This window comes from Dipodomys merriami, unplaced genomic scaffold (assembly GCF_024711535.1).
Source record: "Dipodomys merriami isolate MVZ:Mamm:240054 unplaced genomic scaffold, mDipMer1.0.p SCAF_8, whole genome shotgun sequence".
Taxonomy (NCBI): domain Eukaryota; kingdom Metazoa; phylum Chordata; class Mammalia; order Rodentia; family Heteromyidae; genus Dipodomys; species Dipodomys merriami.
Genome location: NW_027206401.1, coordinates 56,221,545 through 56,230,765, shown reverse-complemented (window position 1 = coordinate 56,230,765; position 9,221 = coordinate 56,221,545). Strand labels below are relative to the sequence as shown.

Here is a 9,221-nt window from a genome sequence, read left to right as displayed (position 1 = left end):
CCCTCCATGTGAGATATTTTAAGCTCTCATTTATTTTATTCCAAATGCTGAAAAATCTTCCATGTCCTTGGAGACAGTGCAAAAATGATCCCTGGTAGAACACTGTACATCGGAAGCTAAGAAACTCAGATATCCGCTGGGGTTAAGGAAACTGAAGCCCCAAGCTCAGGCAGCACCTCGGGAAAGGACAGTGTTCTTCTCCGTAGAACGTCTGTTATTTTCCCAGTTATTTACCCAGTAATGCTGATCTGTCCAGTAGCCTGGACCTTGTGGGGTGTTTGCATTCACACTCAGCAAATCACTACCAACACCAGGAGTTTGCTTTCAGGGAAGTGTAAAGGATAGATATTTACCAACCTGAACTAGGCTGCTGAGTCTCCAAATAAATGTGGTTGTTGCTCCCATTGTTTCCTTAAATATGTTTCAAGCTGAATAGAAACACACTGGGACAGAAAGAATGAAATTCTTTTCACGTGGACCCCTTTTCTCCTATGCCTTCCAAGACATGGGGCACTGGCAGGGATTCCCGCGGGAAGGTGTGACACACAGAGGAGCTGTCCGCAGAATACAGTGTGATGTTTGTACAAAATGCTTTTTAAACACGCGAGTTTTTTAAAGGCATGTTCCTCAAGACTTTGCTTTTTCCTTAAAAACAACAATAAAAACCAAAACTCTTGCAGCAAAAGTACCATTTACACAAAGATGAGGCATTTGTGGAAACATCTGGGAAGCATTTGCTGATTGCTGGGACTGGATCTGGAGCATTTGTTTCCTGGTGAGTTGGGGAGATAAAGTGAACTTTCCTCACACGCCACAAGCCCTGTGACCACACAGACTCCGTCAGAGACAGGGCAAAACCACGAAAGCCCAGGCCTTTCCGAACAAAGCCTTTTCATACCTGACCAGTGGGGCTGGAGGAGTGGCAGACAGCAGAATTCACTTGAATTCCTACCAAAGTAAAAATACGAATGGTTCCTTCCATTGGTGCTATGGATATTTGAACCAGGCAGTTCCTAATTCAAAAGAACGTTGGTTGTTCCATAGTCTAGCTTATAGGAAGTTAGAAGCAGGAGACATTACTTGGTTAGTGACTTTGGGAGATCTTCTGTGACCCCAAACACATTTCACCAGCAGTAGTATACCATATAAGCATGGACGTGTCCTTATCTTTGATGCCAGTTCAAAAGCAGTATAGGCTGGGTTTGATAGTTCCTGCCTGAGATACCAAGTACTTGGGAGGCTGAAGCCAGAAGGACCAGAGCCAACCTGGCTGCACAAGGACACCCAAGCTGTCTGACCTATAGTGAGACCTGTTTCAACAAATGTGTGTGTGTGTGTGTGTGTGTGTGTGTGTGTGTGTGTGTGTGTGTGTGTGTGTGTGTGTGTGTGCTGGTATATAGGTTGAACTCAGAGCCTTGAACTCTCACTTGGCTCTTTCACTCAAGGCTGGCACTCACCACTTGAGTCACTTCTAGATTTTTTTTTGAAAATTGGAGATAAGAGTCTCATGGATTTGTCTGCCAGGCTGGCTTAGATGCTCACTATACACTATGTTGAAAATGAACTATACAACTTGTGGGGAAAGGGGGTAGGAGGAAAAAAACTGGGAGAGGACACTTCCAAAAGAATATTCTCATTACTTGACTTTATAGGAACCTGTAAGCCCTCTGTATATCACCTTTGCAATAATAACAATAACAAAAAGAACTTTGTTTCTCATATCTCAGCTTCCTGAGTAGCTAGGATTACAGGTGTGAGCCACCAGCACCCTGCTCTTTCTATATATTTTAATAGGGTTATATTTCTATAGAAACATGTTACTCATTTGCTTCTCTTATTCAACTGAGTAAAGACATAACATGGAGGAAATTCCCATGCTCTTCTGAGTTGTACTTTCAAAAATGGTTGGGATTTTCTGGCTCTTTCTCACTACTTTAATGACTTGGTTAATATTGGGATGGAGCTCAAGGCCTCACACTTTCTAGGCAGGTTCTCTACCTTTTGCTCTTAATGTTCTTCAAGCAGGCTCTGTGCCTTTGCCTGAGCCAGGCTCCTGAATCTCTAGCCTCTGCCTTCTAGGCAGTAGGATGCCAGTAGTGTGCAGTCACATCTGGCTAGGATTCTGATTTTTAAAGTCAAGAGTTTTGAAATTTTTTCCCCTAATACCAGGCCCTTAGTGTGATGCTAGGAACATAAAGGTTTGCACAGTGTCTGTAGAGACTTATCCATCAACTAGATTCTACATATTCAAATGTGTGAAGAACTGTTCACTCAAATACTTAAATTCATTACACAGAGCTCTGCTGCAGGGCTGGGAAGGTAGCTCACTGGTAGAGTGCTTGCCTTGCATGCACGAGGCCCTGATTTCAATTCCTCGGCACCACATAAGCAGAAAAAGCCGGAAGTGGCACTGTGGCTCAAATGATAGATTGCTAGTCTTGACCTGAAGAGTTCAAAACAAGAAAAAAAGAAAGAAAAAGAAAAAAAAGAAAAAGAAAAGCTCTGCTGCAATTATTACATTGTCTTCAAACCTTCAATGCTACAGATGTCATCAAAATGACATATAAATATTACCTATTAGTCAAAAGTTGATCAATGAAGTTAAATCAGATTCAACAAGTTATTTTATCCAACCTTGATTGTTGTTCATGATCTTATGCAAAACAAATTGAGGTGGGTAGGAAAATGAGAAAGTCATCTAACACTAAAAAAGTGGCTTGTTATGTGTGGGGAAATACTCTCCTTAGATGAACATTGGTTGATTATTTCACATAGAAAATAATGCACAAGGGTTCATTTTCCTAACATCACATTATCTAACCTTTTCTGCTTGACTCATACATATACTAGATATTGCCAATAAGGGAAACCATGGGACCTATGTTTCTTTGGGCTTGCCTTACTTCACTTAATATAATTTTTTCCAAGCCTTTCCAATTCCTAACAAATGGGGCAATGTCATTCTTTCTGATGGAGGCATAGAATTCCATTGTGTATATGTGATGTTAGGAAAATGAACCCTTAGATATGTATTTAAATGTTTTTTTCTTTCACGCATTTGTTTCTAACACATTTATAAGATTATCTCTTTGTTGCTTTGTATGTCCCTCCCCCACAGTATAACCCCTGCTTTCACTATATTTGATGTCGGTATAATTTGTGGAGGAGAAGGGGAAAAACAAGTCGTTTAAGGATACTGGTGGAGCCGTTGCAACAAGGAGAAGTACAAGTTGTCATGTCGAAAACGAACTTTACAACTTTGGTGGGGGGGTGGGGGAAAGGATTGGGTGGGGGGCAGGGGGAGGCTGGGAAGGGATGTGAAGGGTAAACAAAGGAGGAGGCTGCAATGCTTGATAAGAAATGTACTCATTATCTTGCCCATGTAATTGTAACCCCTCTGTACAGTATTTTCACAATAAAAAAAAAGAAAAGAATGCACAAGGAAAAGTGAAAGAAGGTATAAGTTGGGAGGGATGGATTAGAATATTGAAGGGGGTGACATGGGTCAAGATATACTGTATTCATAAACTGCTTTGTTAAATGGCAACTCTTTTGTACAACTACTTAAAGATATTAATTAAAAATAGCTCAGATCCACTAATCCTGTAAAAAAAAAAAGAACAAATTCACATGGACAAGTGTGTAAAACTGAATTTTAAGAACAAAACACAGAAGGATTGATTTTGACACAAATGGTAGCAGGTCATCTTGTATGCTAGGGCTCAGAGTGCAAATCCAAGAACTGAAGAAAAAGACTAAGACTGTCCACTTCTGACTTTATACTGACCTAGAAATTTCCTTAATCCTGCTACAATCCACCGAAACTCTCATGATATCATTAAAGCGAGATCTCCAAATGTGAACCCCTGTTTGCCTTGGTCCTCTGTGAAGCCCTACTCCAATGATGCAAAGACATGAAAAAGGTGTGCGTACGGAAGTCCAGACGGAAGAGGAGGACATATGGGAACCATACTGACTCATTAGCCTGAGGAACGTTGGCATCCAAATCAGCAGAGAGAGAAAAAAAAAACAGCCAAAAGTGGTGACTCATGCTGCAGAACTGGAGGAGACTCAAGGCAGAGAGGCAGCGAAGAGGACAGGGAGCCATGCTGAAAGCAGAACTAGCTGCAAGTCTGTATTTGCAGCAGAAACCGCTCCTTCCCCAGCACCTGGGCCAGGAAAACGCCCTTTTCGAGGGATGGCCAAGGACAGAAGGTCCAGTTCTAAACTTGAGACAAGCTGAGATGCAGTTGACCTTCTGTAGGGAGCTCATGAGAACATGCACTATGCACGTCACACGCACACAGCTTACACACCAGCTGTAGGTGTGCCATAAATAATCACTTGCCACAGAACTCACAGAATTTTTAGTATCGAGGTGTGACATAATTAAAGCAAGATCTTAAAATGTCAACACATGTGTCTGTCTGAGGTCCATTTTAAGTCTTATCCAAATGGTGGTAAAGATGCAAAAAAAAAAAAGCCTCTGTTTACAAACAAAGACAAAGAGGGGAATACGTTGGACTTGTCCATCCAATAGTCTCAAACATAAAGTACAATCTGTGACTCAGGAAACCATGATTCAAAAAAGGGTCACTGGACTTTTTTTTTTTATTTTTTTGCTTATTGTGTGTGTGTGTGTGTGTGTGTCTGTGTCTGTGTGTCTGTGTCTCTGTGTGTACTGGGGTTTGAACTAAGGGCCTGGGTGCTATCCAAATAAGTTTTTGCCCAAGGCTGGTGCTCTATCACTTGAGCCACAGTTTTGTTTCCAATTTTTTTTGGTAGTTAATTGGAGATAAGAGTCTCATGGCTTTTTCTGCCAGGGTTGACTTTGAATTGCTATCCTCAGGTGACAGCCTCTTGAGTAGTTTAGGATTATATGAGTGAGTTACCAGTAATTTTAAAGATAAAAATTTGGTTGATAAATAGAATGAATCCACTAATCTTATTATGACAGTAGAAAGTGAAATTCTCTTGTGGAGACAGAGAACTGAATTGAACCCTCTTAATTGGCTATGCTTGCTTGTGATTACTTTCTAACTTAAAAAACTCGACTTTTCAAAGTGTCACCAGTGTAGTCTATGTAATCTTCAGTTGGTAGATTGAGCAGTGCACAGGACTCTCAGGGCACCTCCAGAGTACTGTTCAGAAGTCTACAATACCTTTCCTTTCCCAAACATATGTGAGAGCAGGTTTTCCCTAGTTCCTTCCCCCCCCCCCCCCCCCCCCCCGCCCCGTGGGAATGTGTCCAGACATGTTGACTGTTTGGAATCTCCTCCCATCCCTCCTTCACTGGCCCGTGTCCTCCCCACCACACCCCTGCCCACCGCTGCATCCTTCCCTTCCTCTTCCTTCGAGCTCTTGTAGCCTCCAGATGTGTTCAGTGTGGAATCCAGAGATCTGGCATGTGGAGAAGCTGAGTCTCGGCGGGCCCCATGGCTTGTGCCTGTCATCCCAGCCACTCAGGAGGCTGAGATCTGAGGATTGTGGTTCAAAGCCAGCCTGGGCAGGAAAGTCCATGAGACTCTTATCTCCAGTGAACCACCAGGAAACCAGAAATGGAGCTGTGGCTCAAGTGGTAGAGTGCTCGTCTTGAGCTGAAGAGCTCAGAGACAGCGCCCACGCCCAGAGTTCAAGACCCAATCTGACAACAATAATAATAATAATAACAGCATCAACAACAAGTGAATAAAAAAATCTAGGCTGGGTGAGGGTGACGTGGCTCACCGGGGAGGCTGAGATTTGAGGACTGTCATTGGAATCCCAGCCCTGAGCAGGAAAATCCAGGAGGCTCTTTCAAAACTCTCCAAGAAACCACAGCAAAAAAGCCACATGTGGCACTGTGGCTCAAGAAGCAGAGCACCAGCCTGGAGTAAAAAACATAGAAAATAGCTAGGCCGGGCGCAGGTGGCTCACGCCTATAATCCTAGCTACTCAGGAGGCTGAGATCTGAGGATCATGGTTCAAAGCCAGCCAGGGCAGGAAAGTCCGTGAGACTCTTATCTCCAATAAACCACTAGAAAACCAGAAGTGGCGCTGTGGCTCAAGCCGTAGAGCACTTGCCTTGAGCTTAAGAGCTGAGAGACAGTGCCCAGGCCCAGAGTTCAAGCCCCATGACCGACCAAAATAAAAAAGAAAAGAAAATAGCTAAGGGAGAATGGCCAGGCCCTGAGTTCAAGTTCTGGTACTGGGCTCACACATCCAAAAATTACAAAAGCAACTCATCTAGGTGGATTTCCCCACCCGGGTGCCTGGCTGTTCCTTAGCAATCAGTTCTTTAAGCTTCTTCATGTAGGGACTCATGAAATACACATTGAGTTCAATGCCCACGTCCTTCAGGTTTTCCAGAATCTTCTCCAGCCGGGGCAGCGAGCAGGTGCTATCCACCTTCCTGGTGCTCAGGTACAGGTGAAGGCCTGGAAGTCCATGAGCTTGCAGCTGTCCACGGAGCAGAGGTCCTGGATCTCCCCTGTCCAGTCCACACGGGGAGAAGAACACCAGGCCCGAGGTCCTGTAGGCTCACCTGGAAGTCAGCCAGCGGGGCTGGAAGCCGATGGCTTCGTTGGGCACCACAAAGGCCCCCAGGGCCAAGGGCTCAGGGGACCCCGGGCTCCTCCGGGCCAGGATCACTTTGTAAAGATGCGAGGGTATGGCCAGGTTGTCTAGGGAACCGATCACCTGGTAACTCACAGTCTTCTTGCCATCATTTCTAGTCTCAGGTAAGGTCAGAGGTCCAGACACTACCCACACATCCTCAAATTGCTCTGTCAGTTCACGGCAATACATTTCTATTCTATTCCAATATCCAGAATTATTTTCATAATTCTGAGGCACAATATTAGAAAAGTAAAAGGTTTCAACCACAGCTTTACTTGAAAATTTGTTATTTTCAGATGGAGCCATATGTCCTGTAGACCAGCCACTTCCAAGACAGTCTTCATTGTAGGTGGGGAAGGCCGAGGGAATCCTGGGAACCAGCTGGAATTTGCAGTGCTTTCTGTCTGCATCCCCTGTGATCTTGCTTTTGGAAATGTGTTCAAGGACCCATCAAGGGACTCGTTTTTGTCTGGTCATAGGACGGCGTGGTTTGTGTAACATCTGGTCTGTGTTCCAGCTAAAGGGAATCCAAATTGTTCTAACACAGCTGTTTCTGTAGATCAGACAGCGCGTTTGCCTACTCCTTCATCCTCCCCACTGAGGCCCGGTGCTGCACCGGGCCGGGCTGGCTCAAGTTTTTTTTAAATCAATACAACATATTGTTCCAGATTGAATGCAGATCAGAAACAAGCATCCCATCATCTTCTGTAAAGACAAAAATTAAAGAGGTGGGCAAAAGACTCAGATCAAGCTCCCACGACCGACCCCCCCAAAAAAAGTTTCCTAAGACTGAAGGGTTTGGGAACCACTGTTTTCAGGCAATACTTTATCTAGTCAAATTTATTTATTTTTTTTTGTCAGTTGTGGGCTTGAACTCTGGGCCTGGGAACTGTCCCTTGGCTCTTCAGCTCAAGGTGAGTGCTCTACCCCCTTGAGCCACAGTGCCACTTCTAGTTTTCTGGTGGTTTATTGGAGATGAGAGTCTCAGGGACTTTCCTGCCAGGGCTGGCTTTGAATCTCGTTCCTCAGATCTCAGCCTCTTGAGTAGCTAGGATTACAGGTGTGAGCCACCAGCTCCTGGCTTCAACTTTATATTTTGAAGGAGAAAACTACTAGGTACCAAGGTGTGATAGCATATCACACAGAATGTCTCCATTTTATGACTAAGCACCATCCAGTCACGTACACGTTGCTTCTTCCCCTGGGCTAGTTCCTGCTTGCCTGGGAATAATAAGCTTCCAGAGACAGTTTAGTTCCTGTTTGCTTGGAATTGATAAGCTTCAGTATGAGTCTAGTTTTAGGAAATGGCTTGGTTGGGATAAATGAACAAAATACACCTAAATTAGATCAGGTGCCACTTGCTTAATGCTGACTTCTGCTTCTGTTGTTTCCTGCTTGCTTGCTTACAGCTGTAGATTAGGAAAAAAGGGAATTTCCAAATCCTGGGTGAGGGGTATATTAACTGACTTGGTTGGAACAGGGGTTATCCCACTTGACTACCTGACACCCAAGTGTGAGAGCAGGCAGGCTAACAAAGACTCTCCACTGGCTATATATTGTGTCTGAGTGGTTGCTCCTGGGAGATTCCCCATGACAAACGTCTCTGTGAAGAGTCAAAGGATACATGAGAAACAATAGAGCCTTGCCTTGTGAGGACTCATCTCCTTGTTGGGAATGAGTTTATTTCATCTATAGGGAAATTCCAAATCAGCTTCATTTCGGGCTTTCCAGAGAGACCATTCATTACTCCATTAAACAAATATCCAAAGAACTCCTTACTGAAGGGTATATATTGCAGCAGAGATGTAAAAACTGATCAGCAACCATAATAAAAATAAGCAACCTGCATAGGTATAGATGGGAGAGATGTTGACTATTCCCACAGGTGGCTGTTCCACAGGCTTGACAGTGTCAGAATCATCCCCAAACTTTTACCTCCCTCCAGTCTGCTGTTTCAGCATCTTGGCTCATGTGACTAGCCCTAATCATAAGCCTCCAATCCCTGACTTCAAAGGTAGATCCAAGATTGGGAGTCAGAACACGAAGGAGTCAAATATTTTCTCTCATGCTTTCTTATAGGCAAGAAAAAAAAAAAAGAGACATTTCTCAGGTGCACTGACACCTTAATCCTGACTTCTTTTCAATATCACTGGTCAGAATGCGATCACATGATTGCGGAAACCAATCATGGGCAAGAATGAAGTGATTGCTGTTGGCTTGGTCTGACCATGATTCTCTTGGTGTTTGTGAAAGGACATAGCTTTTCCAAAAGGGAGACTTGCTAATTGTACAAAATTAGGGTTCTAACAAGAGTAGAGGTGAAGGTAGAGAATAGCTATAAGATAGGCAACTGGTGAGGTCTTACACAGTTAATTGTAATTATAATTGAATACTACCATGCTACATAGGCTGAAACTCAGAGAAGCATTATAAACATCACCTCTACCTGGTATCCTTCCCTCAGTTAATCAGTAGTCTGAAAGCCTGAGGAATGCCTAACAGATTTTTAAGATGCGCAGCCTCATTTTCTCCCATCTTCATGAATAACTGCAGTGTGGTCTGTAGTTTTCTATAAATCCACAATAATGTTTTATTCAATAACTAAAAGTAGTTTTCGGTAATCT

The 9,221-nt window shown here is 43.6% G+C and overlaps 1 pseudogene; it reads right to left on the bottom strand.

Moving 5' to 3' along the window:
- Positions 1-6,225: 6,225 nt before the first annotated feature.
- On the bottom strand, positions 6,226-6,903 carry LOC138819239 (nuclease EXOG, mitochondrial pseudogene; annotated as a pseudogene).
- Between the last annotated feature and the right edge of the window lie 2,318 nt (positions 6,904-9,221).